Genomic DNA, 23,690 nt, shown 5'->3' on the forward strand with positions numbered 1-23,690 from the left:
TTCACTAAAATTAGCTTTTGAAAGATAAGGAGGGATTCTTGACCTATCCCATGACGCTATATTATTAGTGTGGTTAAAAGTGATGCTGAGAAAGATGGACTGTGAATGAATGTACAATGTAACATGGAAGTCTATAATTGCTTGAAAAGTTAGCAAAGAACTAAGCTTATGTTACATCAGACACAGAAGGAATTATTTATTTATGGTTCCATAGACTAGTTTTCATGATAATAAATCATTGGGTAAACCTTTTGTTTCAGTTTCAAGAGATTCCAATCACAATCATTCCTCAGCATTTGTTGTCTGCTTCCATGCACATAGTGATGGCTCTTATTGTATGATCAAAGGAAAGACAATAAAAACTGCATTTGTATAATTTGACTAGCTGTACCCAGCCACGCATTGCTGTGGCTCATCCCTCTGACTCCCCCCACCACATCCTGACCCATGACCCACCCCGACCACGTCCTCCCCCCACCCCCACCCAGACGAGCCCTCACCTCCACTCAGCTCAGTCTGCAGTTTCGCTCTTGTCCAGCAGGGGTTCCCTGCAAACCTGACCTGAGCTGCTTTGGAGAGGGAAGCTTTGATAGCTGCAGTACCAGTGGAGTTGTTGCTAGAGGGTGAAGTTTTGCAACCTCTCCTGTTCCTGTTTTTCTTGTTTTTCCAAAAAAGCATGTTTTTACCTGTGACAAGTGTGACATCTGTATAATCTAAGTATATGCAAATACTCCTATATTCTCATGGAACGTTGTGTCAAAATTTCAACACAATCAGTCAAGCAGTTTTGGAGAAAAGTGGACACACACAAACATGGACATTTTACATTTTTATATATACAGTATAGATTTAATAAGGGTAAGGAAATTACAGTGGTACCTCAAGTTACAAATGCCTCAGGTTACAAATGCTTCAGGTTACAAACTCCGCTAACCTGGAAGAGTTACCTCGAGTTGAGAACTTTGCCTCAGAATGAGAACGGAAATTGTGTGCTGGCGGTGCAGCGGCAGCAAGAGGCCCCATTAGCAAAAGCACGCCCCTAGTTAAGAACAGTTTTAGGTTAAGAACGGACCTCCGGAACGAATTAAAGAAAGGACCTCCGGAACGAATTAAGTTCGTAACTAGAGTTATGCTACTGAGTTATGCTACTGACAAGCTTCCTAAATTGAATCCAGTGATCTATCTCTCATGGAAGTTCCTGGTTCATTGATCAAAAGGAAGGTGTGAGGGAGAGCTGCCGGTGTAATAGAGTTAATGAAGAGTTATTTGCCTTGCCAAATTGCGGGATCTCTTTATCAAGGAAGCCTAATAACACATTCTCTTTTCAAGACAAGTGCCAGAAGCTTTGTTTAAAGACTTCAATTTTATGGCTTAAAAGTAGCAAATAAGCTACGGTACGTAGAAATACAGTGTTTCTCCTAAAATAAGACGTGCCTCTAAAATAAGCCATGGCACTATCTTTTAAAGGCAAAAAAAAAGACATCCCCCAAAAATAAGACGTGTTGGGGTACCGGTACCTACCCGACCCTGACGTTCGCGGGACCCTCCTGGGCAGGAGGAAATAGCCGCCTCAACCCTGCTGTGAGGCCGGAGCAGGAGACCCGGGAACTCCCCTGCGGAAGAATCGGGCACGCGCGCAAAAAACAAGTAAGCGGCGGCTGGTCCTTCTGGCCACGATGCCGTCCGACGCCACGAGGAGCTGCAAGAAAGGAGCCTCAAATGAAAGGGGGAGCGCGAGCGCTCCAACGCAGCCATTGCTGGAGTTAGCCCCCAGGCGTCTCCAACCGAGAAGAAGCTCCGCAGAAAGCCCCCTAGGAGGTCGGAGAAAAGGCAGCTTCGTTGCTGAAGCCTCACACACCGCACACACCGCAGCTCTCCAGCTGATCGGCGGGGAAGCACCTGCCCAGGCGATGTAGGGGCGGACTCCAAGCACAGCTTCCTGAGCGCTCACGGCTTCTCGAGCACTGGCGGGGTGGCCGCGCAGGCAGGGGACTCCCAGCAGCTCGGAGCTGCTGCTGAAGAGAGCGCACACGCCGCACAAAAACGGCACCCGACGGCTCAGGAGTTCGCGGCACCGTGCTCTTGCTCCACGGATGCCTGTAAAAAAAAAAAACCCGCTGCAAAAACAAAACAAATGGAAGAGAGGTGAAGGTAAGGGCTGGTGGAGGAAGGAGAGAGAGCTAAAAGGGGAGAGGGAATCGTCCAGCGACGCGGTCGACCGATGATCCGAATGCTTCAGGTGCCGGGGCAAAGCCCCAGCCGCGCCGTGCCGCACCGTGTGAAGCCCAGGGACCCGGCAGCAGGCGGCGCGCGAAGCTGCAGGACCCGGCAGGAGCCGGCAGCAGCCTCAGCCGTGCCGCGTGAAGCCCTGGGACCCAGCAGCAGGCTCAGCGGGTGGCGCAAGAAAGCCCCGTACCATGCTTAATAATGCTGTACCATGCTTACCGGTAATAAAAAAATAAGACATCCCCCGAAAATAAGCCGTGATGTGTTTTTTTAGAGGAAAAATAAATATAAGACGTGTCTTATTTTAGGAGAAACACGGGTAGGTAGCTTTCTATTTGTCACCATCATTTCTTTCTCTGCTCCATTGGACACTTATTGTGTGTATCATTATGTGACAAGAAAATGTCCCTTTCTTACCAAATTCTTCCTTGTGTGTGTGGAGCACACAGCACTGCCAACTCAAATGATCTTCCACATTTATCTAATTCAGCTGTCCACCTTGAAACAAAAATCCCTATATCCTATCATCTGTACTACACTAATAGAAGCAAGCAAACAAACAATATTATATTTATCTGTAAGCAGAGGCAGGAAAGAGCCATTGGTTTCATTTACTTAATGCATTTCATAACCATGACTTCCAGGATGGTGCACAAAAGTGTGAAATAATAATAATTACACACACACACACACACACACACACACACACACACCTTCCCATCTAGCTGTGTTTCCCCAGCCACTCTGGGTGGCTTCCAACAAAAGATTAAAAGTACATTAAAACATCAGTCATTACTTCAGATGTCTTCTAAACATGAGATAGTTGTTTATCTCCTTGACATCTGATGTGAGGGCGTTCTATGTTGAAAACCATCAACATAGCATATAACTACTACAACTACTACATCACACACCCACCCCAGTAGTAACTTGGAGCAGGGCTTTTAGTGTGGCTGCCCTTGTTCTGTGGAATAGCCTTCCTGTTGAGATCGGACAGGCACTCACTACTTGCCCTTTCTGGAAACAATTTAAGACATTTTTGTTCCAACAGGCTTTCCCAGCTGGAGAAATGGGTCTTCACCATGTACAGGGGCGGAGGAAGAGGGGTGCGGTGGGTGCGGTCCGCCCTGGGTGTCACCACTGAGGGAGGGGGGGTGACAAAATGCCAGGCGGTACCCACTGCGGGGCCTGCAGCACGCCCAAGCCACACGTCTCTTCTGGGAGAGACACGGTGGCTTGGGCGCACAAGGCTCCGTGCTGCCCAAACAGTCCACCCGCTGCCTCCCCCTCCCAGCTGTAGGGCAGCTGAGTGGGAGGAGGCAGGCAGACTCTGGAGGCCCCGTGATGCGCCCCACCCCTATGGGTGGCTCAGCCTGCCCTCGCCCTGCCCCTATGGGTGGCTGGCCCCGTTCCCGGTACCTGAGCAGCTTCTTCCACCACTGACCATGTGTGTCCACTGGCTAGGGATTTAGTCCTGTTTTAAATGTGCCTATCACAGCTGGAAGGGCAGAACGCAGGAGGACCAACTGTAGGTGGAGCCAGAGTATTTTTCTGTTTATAAGACTGCGTTTTCCCCCTTTAAAAGAATGTCCAAAATTTGGGCGTGTCTTATACACGGTGGCTATCTCCCCCCATTTTCTTAAATCAAAGTCCCAAAAATTAGGGGGCACCTTATACATGTTGTTGTTGTTGTTTAGTCATGTCCGATTCTTCGTGACCCCATGGACCAGAGCACGCCAAGCACTCCTGTCTTCCACTGCCTCCCGCAGTTTGGTCAGACTCAAGTTCGTAGCTTCGAGAACACTGTCCATTGGACACTGTTCACTGTTCCACTGTCCAACCATCTCGGCCTCTGTTGTCCCTTTCTCCTTGTGCCCTCCATCTTTCCCAACATCAGGGTCTTTTCCAGGGACTCTTCTCTTCTCATGAGGTGGCCAAAGTATTGGAGCCTCAGCTTCAGGATCTGTCCTTCCAGTGAGCACTCAGGGCTGATTTCCTTCAGAATGGATAGGTTTGATCTTCTTGCAGTCCGTGGGACTTTCAAGAGTCTCCTCCAGCACCATAATTCAAAAGCATCAATTCTTCGGTGATCAGCCTTCTTTATGGTCCAGCTTTCACTTCCATACATCACTACTGGGAAAACCTTATACATGGGGGTGTCTTATAGACAGAAAAATACGGTAAGTCTAGTTTTGCCCCCACCCTCCTCTCTGGGCCATCACTTTATCAGGGTGCAAGCAAGAAGGCAGGTAGGCAGGGCCTGGCTAAGGGCAGACATGTCTCTTTTGCTCTAATGGACCAATTTTTACTACAGCTTCCTATACTGAGTCAGACTATACTTAGGCTTAGGATGCTAGAACCTCAACGTATTCCGAATGAACATGGAGTTTGAAAATAGATGTTACCAGTGCTTTTTTCTGTGTGTGTGTGTGTGTGTGTGTGTGTGTGTGTGTGTGTGTGTGAAGGGGTACACATACCCTTAAACATTTTGTGAAGTTTGGCCTCATTGAGGGCAGTATTTCAATATGAGTTGGAAAATGAGAGTACTCCTAATCATTTTTTCAGAAAAAAGCACTGGATATTACAACAAGTGTTGAAATGTTACAATATGCATCTGAACGGCAACAGATAACCAAAACCATTCAACTTTTGCTGGTAAACAAGACATATCATTTAATGCTGGGTATCATATTTAAATTTACATCACAAATATATGTATGAGGAAAGACGTATGACGTATCTATTGTCGGCCAGCCAAAAATTCAGTGTTTATACAAGAATGTCAGTGTTTATAAAAGAATGTCAATGTTTATCATATTGTTGCATGTTAGGAAGATATACGCATGTAGAACTGCACATGCCTATGGCCTCTGAAACTCAATAGCTCAGCCCATGCCTGAGACGGAGAGTTACACAATTTCAGACTTTTTCAACACCTTTTGGAATACAAAATCACCTCCCAGCAATGATAGCCACAAGAACCACAAACAGAACTGGCTGAAATTAGTCATTACTAACACCAGTTGCAAAATTCCATATATTTCCAGTAAGTGGCACAAACCTGTTTTGTTTTTTTAAATTCCCGTTTAATTTATTGCACCTTAAAATAATCTGGTGCTTTTGGCTGGGCTGCATCCCTTATTACTTTTATTTTCCTTTGAAAAGAGAGAAACCAAAATTTAAAACCAGAGATTGAAATTCTGGAAAGTGGAACCATGTATGTCTGGGAAATGTGTGAAGACACCAAGGAATATGCTGCAAACAGTGACAAGATTGTTGAACCAGATGCAACCTACCCTTGTGGTTTAGTGGTTAGAGTGTTGGACTAGGACCTGGGAGAGCGGGGTTCAAATCCCCACTAGACCATGGAGTTCACTGGATGACCTTGGACCAGCCCCTGCCTCACAGCCTACCCTACCTCACAGGGTTGTTGTGGGGATTAAATAAGGGGAGAACCATGTATGCCACCTTAAGCTCCATGGAGGAAAAATTGGGATATAAATGCAATAGATAAACATAAAAAATTACAATGTGGTCCCCATTACTTTTGTGGACAAACTAATTTGGTTTAATTCAGCAATTTGATCAAATAAATCTAAAACACTTATGGATCTGCAGTTAATCCCCGTGGCTTCAATCCTTCAGCAACAGCAACTTAGATGAGGGGTATGTGTGTGTGTGATTTTTATTGTAATCAAGGATAAAAGAGTTAACTCCTCCTTTCCCAATTTCATGAATTTCCTAATTTCCTAATTTTATGAATTGAATTTCATGAATTCCTTTCCTAATTTCATGAATTGAAAGTAAACATTACAGACACCCCTCCATGAAATACGACCATCCATTTCATGTATTAGATTTAAGGAGCCTAATTTTGTGCAGGATTGCATCCTAAAATACCTACTGTTGTTTCTCTAATTTTTCTAAAGGGCATCTCTGTAAGTAAAAATAAATTTTGATTAAGTGATTGTGGTTGGGACAGGAAAGGAAGCTACCAACAGGTATGTACATAATGTGATGACAAGCTGTTCTTAAAGCGCAATTATCAATTGAGTATTTATCAAGTAATAATTAAGCGAAGTTAAGCATGGTCCCAAAGGAATCATTCCCATGCCAGGGCTTGATCATCATTTTTATTAATGACTTGGACTCAGGAACGGAGAGCGAGTGTGCTCATCAAATTAGTACACTGTGCTAAACTGGAAGGATCGCCAATACTTTTGAGTTTATCAGGAGGGTGCATAATTATCCTGGTAAACTGGGTAATTGGTCTGAAAATGAAAGAAAAAGAAAGCAAATTCAGCAAAGGCATTCACACACCCTGCAATGGTTCACAGATGAGAGCAGGAGCCTGAATGTAACACACCAAGGACCCTATTCCTGCACTCTTTCCCACACTGAGAGCCACTATCCGTCACTTCCTCCTCCACCACCGTTACTTGTTGCTGTAGGTTCCACTCTGCTTGCTGTGAGCTATATTTGTTAAAGAGCCTGTGTCCAATGCTCATTTAAAAGCTAAGGGGGCATTCGTTCAGTTGGTTTAACATTTGGTTTTCCAAAGGTTCAAAATCTAAATCACCAGTTGCAGCATCTGAAGAACATTCCACCAAGCAGCCCAGATGTTGCTGAGACAGCGGTGTGCAAGAGAGGCAGCGTGGGAAAACCCTTGGCATTGACTGGCACATTCCAAAGGTGGCCCAAGGAGGGAGGGAGGGCCTGATCCCTATTTAAGGAACAGCCTGCCTTCTCTCCAGCCTCTCCGTTTTGCAGTAGCTTCCCAGTGTGCTTTGGGGTCGCCACTAGGAGACTATGTAGGATTCCCCCCCCCCATCTGCTTCATTCACACTTGACAGGGTGCAAGTCGGACTGCTGTGTTGTTTAAATAGGTACCGTAAATCTGATTGATTTCGTCACTTTTGGAAGTTTAGATGTGGGGAAAGAAATAGTTTGGTTTAGCCTGGAGATATCCTTTCAGCACCTTTCAGGTGATTGGTCAGCCCCGAGGCTCACTTTTTGGACTCCACAGTTCAGAAGGTGAGGTATTTATTATTATTATTATTATTATTATTATTATTATTTCAACTTATACACTGCCCTATACCCGGAGGTCTCAGGGTGGTTCACAACAAGACCGCAACATATAAAATCAAACCAAAAGCAACAACCCAATAACCCCCCCCAAAAAAAGCCACATTCTAAAAGAGTGTTTGATGTCAATATATCAACCAAAGGCCTGGTTAAAAAGGAGATAGGGGCCTCCTTTGAAACCATACTCAAATCAGGTAGGCTAGGAAGCTGTTCCCTAATATTTGGGCAAGGCTGGGTCTCCCAAAGGCTATAGTTATCCAGTTTAGTCAGTTCCCGCCCCACAGTTAACCCCCTTCTGCCCCCCCCTGTCTGTTTGAAACAAACCTCTGCCTTGGTTATAGGCATTCCACATTCTCATAAACTCAGACCCCTGCAATCTGAGAAGAATAAAACTGATCTACCTTACAGGATTATTTGCAATATAATTACAACCAAGATGACAGGATTATAAACAAGAGAACGTGCAGGAAATGCTTTGAACGCCCTAAATTGCCTCATAAATGCCGACCAGTATAACGGCTTGGAACTGCCATACGAACAAAATTACGGCATATTAGCGATACGTTAAAATGCGATCTCACTTTGCAAGGAACTGCCAGCTAATATAGCATTTTGCCATTTCTGGAACAAAATCAAACAGCGGATTTTTACCAAGTATCTAGGTACTTAATGCATGCACTAAACAAATTTACTGAACCTGCTCTCTGGCTTGTGCCTGTTACAATGGGACTTACTGATGGAGAGAAGCACCGGGCAGGGAATCCGCTCTTCAAACGAGGCAAATCAGCACCAGTCCGATTGTCTGCTTGCATCTGCTTGAGGCTGAGCATGGCAGGAATTAAATGGTAGCAGTGTGAAGCCTGTGATGATCTTGCCATGAAGAAAAACATACACTAGACGAACCTCTCCCGAGTTCAAAAAGCAGCATTACAGCAAACATGGCTCATCACTGAATTTTTCATCCAGTCTGCATTTCTCTTCCGCCTCTCCTCACCCAGATATTAACATACCTATCAGTGTGTGCACAAAGAGTCAGGAATCGTAGCTTGAATATTCCAGTCTAAAACCACGGCTCCTTTTCCCTTGAGAATGGCAGAGCAGATTCTATGCCAGAAGGCTCTGTTTGGGGGAATCCCCTGCTGGGAAGTGCAACAACCAAAGATAACATGTCCTGGGTCTATAATTCCTGGCACTTCTTTGCTTTTTTTTTTTTTGGTAGCCTGATCTTCAGTACATCCCTCTGGTGCCCAAACATCATGAAGTGGGACAATTTTAGGGAATTAATAGAAAGCCAGCTTCCTCAATTCAGCTGACTGGAACTAATATTTTCTAAAACAGCATCAAGCCAAAGCAATTCTGAACCAACAACAAGTGAAAGAAGTGGGTCATCAAGGCTTTTTTTAAAATAAAAAAAAGTCTGGTATCAATGTGGCCGCAAACACCCCTATGAAGAGGGAGTAGCATAAGCAGTGGGCCACCACTAAGAAGGCCCTGTCTCTTGTGCCTGTCTTTAATTAACTTGAGAAAAGTTAATTAATTAAAAGTTAATTTTGGATTTCGCTGGTATTGTAACCATTCCAGCCACCTAGCTTGACTTGTACGTGTGCTGCATTATGTTTTTAATTAATATTATGAAATAATACATTTATAAAAACAGGAGGTTTTCTGCTGAAAAATATGCAACAGAAATTTTTCTAAATTGAGGATGCCTTGATCAGGGCAAAACTAGATCATTTATTTATTGAATTTATATACCGCCCTATACATGGAGTTCTCAGCGTGGTTCACAGAAAATATCACAATATATAAAATCAAAATAAGAATAATAACCCAAATACACCCCCCCCAAAAGAGCCACATTTTAAAAGGGGTATAGGATGTCAATCAGGTCAACCAAGGGCCTGGTTAAAAAATAACATTTTTGCCTAGCGTCTAAAGGTGCATAATGAAGGCGCCAGGCGAACTTCCCTGGGGAGAGCATGCCACAGATGGGGAGCCACTGCAGAGAAGGCCTGTTCTTGCGTTGCCACCCTCCGGGCCTCTCGAGGAGGAGGCACATGAAGGAGGGTCTCAGAAGATGATCTCAGGGTCTGGGTCGGTTCATATGGAAAGAGGCGGTCCTTGAGATTAGACACCATTCATACAGTTATCAGTCTGGATCAGGACCCTAGCAAGTGGAGCAAGAGGTCCATTTGCGCCATGCAGAGAGGTCCCACACACCTGCTATTCGCCTTAGAAGGAAAACTTCCATAGGTGTAAATAGAGCTTTTATCCCAATGCAAGTAGAAGGTAAGCTCAGAAGGGAGGGGTGTATGCAAGAGAACCATATGGCTATGCTCTATTTCCACTAGAGGGGCACCATGTCTCTGAATACCAGTTGCAGGGATTTGTGCTCATGTCCAGCTTGCAGGCTTCTCACAGGCATCTGGTTGGCCACTGTGAGAACAGGATGCTAGACTAGGTGGACAGCTGTTCTGATCCAGCCGTCTTGCCTTATGTTCGTATATATGCTGCCTTGGGTTTCATGATGGAAGAAAATCCGGATACCAGTTTTTAAAAATAATAATAAGAAGTTATGTTTTTATTTTGTAAGCTGCTCAGGGAGCTACGGCTGAAGAGCAGCTAACTAATGTTTTACATAAATAAGATGTTTTTTTGTCTGTCTCCAGTCTTTGTGGGCTTTGGGCATGCAGCAGCCATAGGAATACATTTGGCAAAGCTGATTTAGGCAGCGAACACTGTAACTGGATGCCAGCGCAGTGTTATAAAATCTGCTGCCTGTCACAATTAGCAGTTTTGCGGTTATTGAGAACGCCCAACTGAACAAACTCAGCAACATCTGTTGAACCTGCTGCCTTCGCTGAGATGCAGACTGGGGTGGTTCTCTTCCATTTTAAAAGTGTATTAAAAGCGACAAAAGAGGGGCAGAATGAATTGGGGTAATCATGCAACGCAATTTGTTCATTGGACGAAGCCGGCCAGCTACTGGAGGGTCATCTTCAAAGCCAAATGAAACACACAAGGGAAAATGGGGACATGCTTCATGTTAAAAGATGATGAAGGAAAGAATAATATAGCAGTTCATGAGATATATGAGTAATCCACTACTAAAAGGTTCGGGGGCATGCTGCACCATAATTTTTTGAAAGATGTAACTCACACACTATACTGAAGGGTCTTAATTTGTTGTTTGCTACTCTCATTCTCTATGTTACTCACTCATACTTGAATACAGTCAGAATTTCATTATACACAACAACACTAGCCAAGTTAAGAAATGGGCAGGTGTCCATTGGGGCTTACTCCCTAGGAAGGCTTCATCTGCACAGAGCTATACTTCTCAGAGTGGTTTAAGTGTCAATCTCTCTTTCCAGGGAACTGTAGCTCTGTGATGGGAATAGGAGTTTCGGCATCCTTAACAAACTCCTGTCTCCAAGATTCTTTGGGGGAAGCCACAGCTGTTTAAAGTGGAATGATATGGCTTGAATCACCTTTCGGAAAGTGCCTTTAGCTCTCAAAAGTGGCCCATCTTGATCCAGCCAACTGAACCTCATTACGGTGGTACCTCCAGTTACAAACGGAATCCGTTCTGGAGGCCTGGCCGTATCCTGAAATCTTCGTAACCAGAGGATTGTTTCTGCGCATGTGCGAGCGGCAAACCCACTTCCGGGTTTGCTGCGTTCGCAACCTGAAAGGTAACATTACCCGAGGGTCCACTGTATTAAGTATAAATTAATCACACAGGAGGAATCGCTAAATATAGTGGCAAACCACTTATTAAATATACAGTGGTACCTTGGTTGCTGAACTTAATCCGTTCCGGCAGTCCATTCGACTCGCAAAATGGTTCGAAAACCAAGACACGGCTTCCGGTTGCCTGCAGGAGCTTCTTGCACTCAAGTGGAAGCCACGTCGGATGTTCAGCTTCCAAAAAACATTCACAAACTGGAACACTTACTTCCGGGATTGCGGCGTTCAGGAGCCAAAAGGTCCGAGTACCAAGGCGTTTGACAACCAAGGTACAACTGTAGTTTGAGGATATGATCAAAGGATATGGAAGCCCTATGCTGGGACTCCACACATCTCCATTATAGTATCAACCATGCTTTTTTCTCTACCAAAATTCATGCCAAGAGCCTTCCCCTCGCCATATACAGTATGGGAGAAGGTACTGCTAGGGCTGGACTTTGGAACTGAATTCCCCCAAGTCTAAGACCCTGAGTCTGTCGAATATCACACCTGAGACCCCCTGAGCCAGCTTAGCAAGGGAAGCCATTGGGCAGCAGAGAGGGTGGTATATCAGTAGCAGTTAAAGGCACCAAGTCCAGATTGTAGGTGGATATGCTTGGGCTGAGTGCAGGATTGGGCTCAGGGGATGCAGTTCTCACGAGATATTAACATATGCTCATTTGTTGGTTAATGAATATCTGAACAGGGATAATGCCAACATTCAGTGCCTCAGACTAACCCACATATTCCAATTTGTTGGCATGAACACCTCTTTTCAATAAATTGCTTTATTGGGAAAATAAAAAAATTCCTTCAGTAGCACCTTAAAGACCAACTAAGTTTTTATTTTGGTATGAGCTGTCGTGTGCATGCACACTTCTTCAGATACACTTGAAACACCTGAAGTGTGCATGCACACGAAAGCTCATACCAAAATAAAAACTTAGTTGGTCTTTAAGGTGCTACTGAAGGAATTTTTTTTTATTTTGCTTCAACTCAGACCAACACGGCTACCTACCTGTAACTTGCTTTATTGGGGCTAGTTTTTTCAACGTTAAATCCACTATAAAGTAATTTCTTAGTGGCAGAGCATCTGCTTTGCATGTTGAAGGTCCCATACTCAGGTAAGGCTGGCTGCTAGCCGTGATGGCTGTGCTCTGCCTCCACAGTCAGAGGCAGTCATGCTCCTGAATACCAGTTGCGGGAAACAGCAGGAGAGGAGAGGGCTCTTGTGCTCGGGTCCTGCTTGCAGATTTCCCACAGGCACATGGTTGGCCACTGCAAAAAGAGGATGATGGAGTAGATGGGCCATTGACCAGATCTAGCAGTCTCTTCTAATGTTCTTATATTCTTATGTCGCCTGTCTGAAACCCTGGAAAGCTGATTCCAGCCTGTGTAGGAATCGCCGAGCTAAATTGACCCATGGTCTGACTCAGGATAAGGCAGCGCTTGCATTCCTGAGGAGTTTTACTTTATTGCAAAGCAAAGTGAAAGGATATTGATGGGGCACCTTTCCAATAGTTCTAACCCCACATATCAGGCTATTTTATGTCAAGAGTTCAAACATAAATTCTCCATTTAAGACATTCTTTAATATTTAATCTGGATTCTTATTTGTCTTTCAGATTCAGTCTTCATGAAGACGGGTGGAAGGCAGACGGCAAACAGTGCAAGCCATGTATGCCAATTTAGATTAAACAAATTCAGTGGTACCAAAGTAGCTTTAATACAGTACACTAAATTAAATACTTTGTGAACAGGAGACTTCAAGTCTCACAGCCCTATTAGTGAAGTATTTAAACTAAGCCTCACATTATGGGATGGGGGCGCTCATCTCTGTCCTAGTTCAAAGGTCCAGCGAGCCTTGTTTCCATTTGCACAAAGAATCCACACACGGTCTGCACAATTTGAAACCCACCAACTGAAACACAACTCGCCAGCCAGCACTGCAAGAATCCAAGAACCTAACTGCCATTGGTGCCTTTAAAAATCTGGTTGCCGGCAGCCTACTTGCAGCGATGACAACGCAGTACTCTTCCACCCTCCTAGTTATTTAATTATTTGCAAAAATGTCTACATTGCCAACTTCAAGAAAATGCCATGATGGTGAGAAGCAAACAACAAAATAACACCCAGAAAATAGATGCAAAATACATCACAAGCCTGTAGATTGGATTAATATATCAACATAGTTGGATCACCCCAAAGGGAATGCCTGAGCGAAAAGTTTTAAGGAGGCATCTATCTGGTTCTTCCATTATGCCAAGAAATACATCCTTGCCATCAGACACATAGCTTGGCAGCTGCTTGACAATCCTGTTTTAGTAATGTCAGGCAAGCAGCAAAAAACAGAAGGTTAATCAGGTCTTTGGTGGGTCACCATTTGTAGATACTCAGAAAAGCAGGTTCAGCAGAAGACACTGCTTCACTTTTCATGGTCCAAACCACTTTTTTGTGCTGTGGTAGATAAAAATGATCAATAGGACCAGGCTGCTGATAGCTTTGCATGGATGTTTCGATCCATCATTGCCAATGCATCTATCAGATAACTGTGTTCTATCTATCTTTCTTTTTTAAAAAAGTTAAATTCTCCCTTCAATTCTTTTCCAATAAAAGCTGGATTCTCCAACCCATATACATCTTCATATGTTTATATTTTTTACCAAATCTATTTTGTTTCTGCTAGCCATGGTAAGGGACAAGAGCAGGCTTCCTCAACCATAGCCCTCCAGATGTTTTGAGACTACAATTCCCATTATCCCTGACCACTGGGCCTGCTAGCTAGGGATCATGGGAGGTGTAGGCCAAAAATACCTGGAGGGCCAAGGTTGAGGAAGCCTGGGCAAAAGCTATGAGGATAACTGAAAACCATTCACATATATTCTGCTTGAGTTGCTTGGATTTCGGTTCACCCCATGTTTTTGAAAATACATTTGCAGCCTTAAAAGACAGAAACTTGTTTTTGAAATACTTTAAATAAAAAGCTGATGTGCTGAACCTTCTGATTATTGAAAAATGCTGCATTTGTGGATTGAAACTACAGAGCACAGATGATGCTGCCTACAGCATCCTATTTTACTCTTTAACAACAACAACATTAGAAGCCTCCTCCTTGCACATTTGGGGCATTCCTGGGCCTGCTGCACACTGCATGGCATAGACAAGAGCCTTGGATGACTAGACAGTGATGGCGAGATTGGCGCCATGAATGAGGAATGCCGACTTCTAGGCATGCACTGATGGTAACTTCACCACACACCAAAGCCTGGACCCTGCTGAGTAGGCCTAGAATAGCTATGTGTACTGGGAAGCCAAATCCAAGGTGAAAGTATTCTGGAGTCTCCTTTCTACAAAATTCCATTGCAGATGCCAGTCACTCAGACCCAAAATCACCACCAAATTCTCTCATCCCCCCCCAAGAATATGCTGTCAAGTTCATATGTATTGTCTTGTAAAAAGTCAACCAAAATGTTTGATTTGTCATGAAAGGCCATGTTTAGAAGCTGAAACAGTCAGCTATTGAGTATTGTCAAGGGTTATAGGTGGCTCTTCAACTCAATATTCACTGCCAGTGCATGTTACCAGTACCTTTAGGTTGCTACTATTTTGCTTATCTCCTTTCTTCTAAAAAGCTTCACCTACTGATTCCTGTGTATTGTTGTTGTTTAGTCGTTTAGTTGTGTCCGACTCTTCGTAACCCCATGGACCAGAGCACGCCAGGCACTCCTGTCTTTCACTGCCTCCCGCAGTTTGGTCAAACTCATGTTGGTAGCTTCAAGAACACTGTCCAGCCATCTCACCCTCTGTCGTCCCCTTCTCCTTGTGCCCTCCATCTTTCCCAACATCAGGGTCTTTTCCAGGGAGTCTTCTCTTCTCATGAGGTGGCCAAAGTATTGGAGCCTCAGCTTCACGATCTGTCCTTCCAGTGAGCACTCAGGGCTGATTTCCTTCAGAAAGGATAGGTTTGATCTTCTTGCACTCCATGGGACTCTCAAGAATCTCCTTCAGCACCATAATTCAAAAGCATCAATTCTTCGGTGTTCAGCCTTCTTTATGGTCCAGCTCTCACTTCCATACATCACTACTGGGAAAACCATAGCTTTAACTATACAGACCTTTGTAGGCAAGGTGATGTCTCTGCTTTTTAAGATGTTGTCTAGGTTTGTCATTGCTTTTCTCCCAAGAAGCAGGCGTCTTTTAATTTCGTGACTGCTGTCACCATCTGCAGTGATCAAGGAGCCCAAGAAAGTAAAATCTCTCACTGCCTCCCTTTCTTCCCCTTCTATTTGCCAGGAGGTGATGGGACCAGTGTATTATGCTGCTATTAAAACCAAAGTCCAGACAAGTTGGCAACCCCTTCTACCTAGCATATGCAATACATGTACCCTGCAACTCTTTGCAAGCCAATTAAAAACACAAGACTTGTATTAACAGAACAATATAATCCTGTGAATGCAGATTTTACCCTGATTTTTCATTGTTACAACAACCCTGTGAGGGTTTTTTAAATTATAGCCTGGGAGGTAATAACTAGCCAGCAGTCTCCCAGGAAGCTTTGTATCTGAGCAGAGATTTTGCACTCAGGTCTCCACAGTTGAATGCCACTACTCTAGCAGCTACATCATTATTCTTACACCCGTAAGAAAATATTGTCCTTGTTTTCTAGTGAGGGGTTTCCTCTGCAGACGATCATGGCATAGAATTGATCAGCTAAGCTAAGCAAACAAACAAGAGCTAAGCAAATATATGAGAGCTATGAAGATGGAGGACTCTTAGAATAGAGCAGCCTCCATCAACTCCAACCAACATAGCCAATGCTGAAGCACCAGCCCCCTTCATCCCTGACCATTAAACATGCTGACTGGGGCTGATGGGTGTCATGCCAGAGTCCAACAAAAATTAAAATCTGGAGGATGACAGGTACCCCGTCCCTGCTCTAGGGCAGACCACCAGGAACTAAGCTGAAGACCAAGGAAGTTTGATGAAGTACAGTGGTATCACAGGTTACAAACACTGCAGGTTACAAACTCTGCTAACCCAAAAGTAGTAACCTTGGGTTGAGAACTTTGCCCCAGGATGAGAACAGAAATTGCACAGTGGCAGGGCAGCGGCAGCGGGAGGCCCCATTAGCAAAAGAACACTTCCGGAACAGACCTCCAGAACAAATTAAGTTCGTAACCTGAGGTACCCCGGTATTGATTGGAAAATATGGTTCCTGAATCTTCATTAGAAGCTCTTCCTTCCATTGTTCTCTACTGATTCCTCAAACTCCATTCTCCCTCCATCTAGTGAAGATTCGTTGGGTTCCTTCACTGACACATAACTTAGTTCTTTCTGCTTGGATTCTAGAACTGTCTGGAGGGAGCCATCTTGTCTGAATGGAAGAAGGGTGCCAAGAAGTTTATCAACAAAGTGGGCCAACCACATGCTTATAAACTCCTGAGCTCAGAGCTCCAGCCAACATTCAAGATAAGTAGCATGTCCCCCTGACAGCTAGGGGCAAAGGAGCAGGCCAAGGTAGCATGGAGGCCATTCTATTTCCTCTTTGTGGCACGTCCTATATTTAGAGAATGCATGGTGTGCCTTTCAGTCCCAAGACTTCTGATTTTAAGGTAGGGATGAGAGGGGAAGTTAAACCAGTCTGTCCTTAGGAAGTTTATAAAATTGTCAACACACACACACACACACACACACACACAGAGAGAGAGAGAGAGAGAGAGAGAGAGAGAGAGAGAGAGAGAGAGAGAGAGAGAGAGAGAGAGAGAGAGATGGGGCTGCTTATGTACAAACCATGGCAGTTATGCCAGGAAGATTAGAAACTGCAAAAGAGAGATGTTTGTCCCTGTTGAAAAGACATGAGTCCAATTATATTTGCTACCCAGTATAAAGGAGTGAATTTTTAGGGCAGTGATGCCACACACACCCCGGACTTATGCATGCTGTGGATAGATCCCTAGAACTGATTCTTCTTACAGATCATGTGCATGTGCATGTAAGAGAGAAGGGGTGGCACAGAAAGAGTGTGTGGACCATGCAATGCTGCAACCTCTTCCCACTTTTGGTTCCTTCCCCACTACTGGCATACAGCCCCAGAGAAATTACCGCTCAGGGAATCTGGCCCTTGAAATTAAAAAAAGATCCCTCACTCCCTGGTCCATTCCACACTGACAACACCTGGGCATGCCATAAATATAAGCCTGGTTCATGCAGTATGTTAGAACTTCCATATCCTCCACATCACCTCCAACACACAGCTTTGCAATTTATTTTTATGGATCTTTCATGTTCTGCTTTTCAACCAAGACAAACGGGGTTCCTTCACCCATTCAGCTGCGAGGGACACACACGATACAGGAGCCAGGAAGATATTGAGAGAAGAAAAAAACTGATAAGAACAGATTATAGTTTTGTTTGACGTTTCATTAGTCCCCTGACATTATAATATTCTGAGTAAGAGGGGTGAGAGTTTAGTTTGAGACTAGCCTGACTAGGGCTGACCCCAGAATCTATTTACCACGCCAAGATTTGGCCCTTGAACATATGAACTAAGAGTGCCTCAGAACATGTACAGGGTGTATCTCCATCACCAATGAATTACAATAGGCTGCCTATTTATAAGCTGAAAGTTTAAGGATTCTAGGAGTTTGAGTGCAGTTTTTGGTTTAGTTTAAATCCAGACCTTCCTTTTCCGCAAATGACCATAGATTAGAAGAAACCACTTTTCTGATGCAGAAGTGAGGCTCGTCTCCAGTGTTCTCATAGGGAATTACTTTTGATTAACTATGCGTAGGGATTAGTCTATGAATGGCAAAAAGGAGGTGTGGAGCAGAAGCAGTGCAGAGACTGGGCAATGGAGAATGCTATGGGATAACCACATCCCTGTGACAATAATTTTCTGATTGATTCCAGTTTAACATACATAGTATGAATGAAGTACAGAACCACAAGGCAGGTTGCATACTTGTCAGGGCCAATGCTGGAAAGCTAGACTGGGGGAATGAAGAAGTACAAAGGCCATTATGAAGGGAGTAAGGATTTTGCCACACACAATACCCCTTCACTACTCCCCTGGGGACCTTCCTAACACAATGCTATAATGGAAATTAAGAAACTAAAACATTTTACAACTCTTTGAAGAAAGATCCCATTAATTCAAATTTTAAAAGAGCATAGAAGTAGCGGTCTTGACTTGAGTAACCCATCTACCTAAAAATTATGCCGAGAGACCAGAAGCTGACTGGAAGGAAAGGAATCCTAGAAGCTGAGAGGTAAGCAGAAAAGAGTGTTGATACATCAGATCTCATGGCTTCCTGGAGAGAAAGATGGAGGGAGAGCTGACTTTGAAAGGAAGATCCCACCCATCACACTCTGCAACCCTTCTCTCCTTACCCTGTGTATTGTCGTCGTCTCCCCCCCCCCAACACACACACACACACACACACACACACACACACACACACACATGCCTATTGGCAGAGTCAGCAATTCCACCAGGACACTCTAAGCAAAAACTGAAGATTTCAATCACTCTGTCAGCGTATCAGCTAGGGGTGGGTGGGCAAAAGATTTTCATTCTACCTGGGCAGAGATGCTCTGCTGCCCTTCTAGCCTAAGCAGGCTGGCAAGGATCCTGCTAGCTGTAGCCTAGTCTCCCTCCCCCACCCTGTGCATGTCTTCCTTCCAATCTCAACCCCCTCCCCCAAATATTTTCACAGAAATGGGGAGAAGAATCTGGCCAAGTCCAAGCCCCCCTGCTGATGCCGCAGAATGCATGAAGAGGGTGGATGGGGTGGCGTTCAGCCAGGAGAGGCTCTGCCTGGTATAGAAAGGGGGAAAGCATGCCTATGAAAGGCAAAGAGACTGTCTGTCACCCCCCCCCCCTCACCACCCCTCCCATCCCTCGGTGGTGTCCCCTTCACACCAAAGCAGCTACTAGAGATTCAGTGGGTGTTTCTCCTCTTTTCACCCCCCCCCTCTTTCTGAAATTGGTGGCATGTTAAATTCCATTAGGGGTTGTTGTTTATTATTTATAAGGAAAGAGTTCTAATCCAAGATTTGGAAGCGCTTAAAAAACATTTTTTTTTCTTAAATGGCTCTACACGTTGCAATGATCTTTATGCATTAGAGATTTGAGGGGTGTGAATCGGCTGGAGACTTTCAGGGAATCAACCCAGATACCTCTCTGGGAGGCATTTGAGGGAATTACAAAACAAAACAAAACAAAACCATCCAGCATCTTTTCATCTCTGAAAAACGGACATGTGTACATTTTAGGAGCTTTGCCACCCCTCTTTTCAGCTCTACACCCCTTTTTACGAAATTTCTCCCCACCCACCTGAAAAAAATCTCCTCTTCCCAACCCATCTTCTGCCTCCCTGACTCGCTCCGTTTCCAACCCTTCGCTCGCCAAGCCCGGCATCCTCCTCCTCCACCATCTGCAGCCCCCGTGTGTGTGTGTGGCAGTCGGACCAGGGAAGACACCCCGGTGAACCTCTCTCGCTCCCCACCCCTTTCTGCATCACTGGAGAGAAACAACATCTCCCCCCCCACGCCGGCACCCAACACACAAGGAGGGCTCTGAAGGCGCCACCAGCCGAACCGCTCGCCCCCTGTCGCCCTCCGCCCCAGGCAGCGCCAGGCGAGGCAGCCCGCGCGGAGCTCCCTCTCCCCTCGCCCGGCTCCTTCTAGAGATCTCGCCATTCCCCCCTGCATGCATCTGGGTCCCTCCAAAAGCAGACATTTTGGGGCCGGGGCTCCGTGCGCGGCCGAGATTGCCAAAAGGAAAGCGCTCCAGCGTCTTACCCGCCCCCGCCTGGCTGCGCGCGCTCCGCCCTGAGCGATCCCGGCGAAAAAGGCTCGCGCCGCTGGTCCCTAGCGGAGCTGCTGGGCTGCCATCCGCCCAACTTCAGCACCCAGCCGGCAGGGAGAGAGAGAGGAAGGGAGGGAGGGAGGGAGAGGGGGGAAGGAAGGAGGGACGGAGAGAGAGATAGAGCAAAGCAAGGGGAGGAGGAGAAGGGTGGAGAGCCCAGACCTCAGTCTGCGCACGCGCCTTGCCGCCAGCGCTGACCCCGGCACAGCAGCTGGAGTTTCCCCGCTTCTCCCGAGCGTGACTCACGCCTCGCTGCCCCCCTCCCCCCCCACACGCCTCCGCCCACGCCCCCCCCCACGCGCCGCCTCCCCCCTCCTTGGGGAGATTCCGAGGAGGTGGGGGAGGAGGCTGTTTGGAGAGCGGGGGAGGAGGGAGGGGGAGTAGCCCAGACGACCACCCACCCCCGTACACACAAACACCCTCGGAGTGAGTTTTCCGGAGGAGAGAAGGAGGCACGTTGAAAAATTCCCTGCGAGCAGGCCAGCGGGCCACGTGCTGGTGCGGGGCGCGGGCTCGCGCGCGCACGCATCCAGGTGAGCGCCCGGGTGGGGAGTGAGGCGACAGGAGGGCGGAGCCGCTCCAGATTTATTTGCTCATTTATTTGTTTAATATCGGAGAGAGGAAACTGCTAAGTTTCGGCCAAGCAAGCGGGAAGAGCTGCCTTTTTTCGGGGATGGGTGGGGGGCAACCGATCTAGAATCGGACTTTGGCGTCCGAGCTCAGCGGGCGACCGTGTCGGGAAGCGGAGCTGCCTCCGGAGCCCGGACGACGCTGAGAAGTCCGGCAGCATATGTTGCTAGGATGGCTCCGGGGAATAAAGAGCAGACCACCCCCTAGATACGACATCATGGGCAGCCTTTGACTGAATGCTCTACGGGCCACCTAGTCCAGTGGGTCCCAAAGCTTTTCGGGCCACCCTTGGTTGCGTCAACTTATCTCCAGTTCCCCCTACCCTATCAAAAGCATTGTCCACTAAGGAAGATAACAACACAATAGAATTCCAAACAGTAACAAGTAATTGCACATTTATTTGAAATTCAGTTGAAACTATTTAATCGATTTGACACTGCTTGATGCAGTGGTACCAGTTGCAGATGTGTGCCATGTCCATATGCTACCTACAGGTAGGTAGCCGTGTTGGTCTGCCGTAGTCAAAACAAAATAAAAAAAATTCCTTCCAGTAGCACCTTAGAGACCAACTAAGTTTGTTATTAGTATGAGCTTTCCTGTGCATGCACACTTCTTCAGATAAACTGAAACAGAAGTAACATATATGTAACATATGTAACATATGCTACATATCAGCTGTAAAGGGTAAAGGGACCCCTGACCATTAGGTCCAGTCGTGACCGACTCCGGGGTTGCGCGCTCATCTCGCATTATTGGCCGAGGGAGCCAGCGTATAGCTTCCAGGTCATGTGGCCAGCATGACAAAGCTGCTTCTGGCAAACCAGAGCAGCACATGGAAACGCCATTTACCTTCCCGATGTAGCGGTTCCTATTTATCTACTTGTATTTTGACGTGCTTTCGAACTGCTAGGTTGGCAGGAGCTGGGACCAAGCAACGGGAGCTCACCCCGTCACAGGGATTCGAACCGCCGACCTTCTGATCAGCAAGCCCTAGGCTCAGTGGTTTAACCACAGCGCCACCTGGGTCCCTTACATATCAGCTGTAGGAAGTCCAAATATAGCCATGATGTTTCACACAGTCAAAATCTGTGAAGCTGCCTCTGGCAAGTCAACCAGAAAATGGATGTGCTGTTATTTTTTTACTTGATGTTACAGATGACAAGGAGGTGGTGGGAGGCCTGCGGATTTTCATTGTAGTAATCCCAGAAGGAAAAGAAAATATTGTGGCCGATCTTCTGTGCACTTTCCAAAACACGGAAACTGCTCCAACCTAGCTGCACATTGGCGAAGTATGGAGAAGCACTGAGTTACATTCTTGTCTCTTCTCAAGAGCTTCTATTTATATTTCAGCAAGTTGAGATTAATTTCCAGGGCTAATCAAGTGACAATTTTGTTAGGGAGAAAAACATTCTGGAAGAGTTCTGCATATAGTTCAATGTAATATTAAAGAGAGCAGGTCAATGGCTTTAAAAAATGAATCTAGATTCACATTCCTCCAACAAACCTTGGTATGGATCAGTCTCATGTTCACATTGTGCAAGCAGGCGTTTTCTGAAGTGGTTATGAAAGAGAGGGTGGGGGTTTGCAGGCTAGCCAGAGCAGCACCCAGTATTTTAGGGGAGGATGGGCAATCCTGTGGCTCATCTATAATGTAGGGCTCAATAATGATAGCTAATACTAGTGCTACATAATCTTCATCCTTTGCCCAACTTGCCACAAGGTCAAAACTGCAAGAGTAGAAGAAACTCAAGTCAATATAGCAACACTGATAGACATGCCTGCAGCATTCCTGGAAGTTCTTGTCACCAATCATAATGTTGCACACTAACACTGCGCTCACAGTACCCATCCGCCAATCAGTGCGCAGCAGTGGCTGAACAACACCATGGTGTCACCCAGTTCTATACTCCATGCACAATTTACAACCAAGTAATGATAGCACTACACCACCTGTCCAAATTACAATGGTACTGCAAGTACAAGCTCAGCATGGAGAGCCCAGGAGAAGGGCTTGAATCCTGCTGTAGGAACATAGGTTGCACCCAGCACTACATGCAAGGAGGTCCACTCACATGATGGGACTTCTATCTCCTCTCCTTGTAGGCCCTGAAAGTCTCCTAACCCTCTGGATGTTGAGCTGGGGGCTACAGAGGAGAGACAAATCCGAGGAGAGGGAGCTTTGGATATTACCCAATACCTCTAGGCCAGGCTTTGTCAACTTAGTGCACCCTAGATGTTTTGCACTACAACTCCTATCAGCCCCAAACAGCATAACCATGCTAGTTCAAGTTGATGGGAGTTGTATTCCAAAGGACTTGCAGGGCACCATGTTGGCAAAGCTGCCCTCACCTGAGGGGGCTTCCCCCATATAATGAAATGATTGTTTATCTCATGCATATTGTCCTCAGCAACTTGAAACACTGATAGGATGCAAATATGTCCAATAATAAATAGTTATGTAATGTTACATATTCCTTTCTTATTTATCTGGTTCCCGAACGGCTTAGTTGACAAACAAGTCAGCCCCCAAACACCACAAACCCGGAAGTAAGAGTTCTGGTTTGCAAATGTTTTTCGGAAGCCAAACGCCCATTTCAGCTGTCAGCATTGTTTCTGGGGCCAATCAGCCAATCAGAAGCCGCACCTTGGTTTTCTAACATTTTGGAAGTCAAACACACTTCCAGAATGGATTGAGTTCAGGAACCAAGGTACCACTGTAATTTTGTTTGTGTGTAATCTTCCCAGCCAAAAAAAATGCAGGGTTTAGAGTACAGTGTTACCTCTAGTTGTGGACACATTTCGTTCTGGGGTGCCGTTCACACTCCGAAAAGTCCGCAACTAGAGTGGTGCTTCTGCGCAAGCGCGGAGCACAATAGAGCATTTCTGCACATGTGTGAAGCACGCAGAACGCTTCTGCGCACGGACACGCGGAGAAACCCGGAAGTATACACTTCCGGGTTTGCCACATTCACAAGCTGAAAAGATGCAACATGAACCTAACGCAACACGAGGTATGACTGCACAAGTGAATATTTTATTTTAGATTTTGTTGTGATTTATGTGGAAATTGTTCTGTTTGGTTTTGCATTTTTTTAATGGTTTATTTATTGTTTATGTCTACTTTTGTTACATTCTAGTTATGCATTTT

General features: G+C 45.7%; 1 protein-coding gene across 1 annotated transcript in view; it reads right to left on the reverse strand.

Annotated features, from left to right (window-relative positions):
• RGS17 (regulator of G protein signaling 17) overlaps positions 1–19,958 on the reverse strand; it is a 61,430-nt gene extending 41,472 nt beyond the window's left edge. Inside the window, exon 1 of the mRNA XM_035108693.2 lies at positions 19,846–19,958. The gene's annotated coding sequence lies outside the window, so the exon portion shown is untranslated. The remainder of the gene's footprint in view (positions 1–19,845) is intronic.
• Between the last annotated feature and the right edge of the window lie 3,732 nt (positions 19,959–23,690).

Source organism: Zootoca vivipara, chromosome 3, assembly GCF_963506605.1.
Source record: "Zootoca vivipara chromosome 3, rZooViv1.1, whole genome shotgun sequence".
NCBI lineage: Eukaryota > Metazoa > Chordata > Lepidosauria > Squamata > Lacertidae > Zootoca > Zootoca vivipara.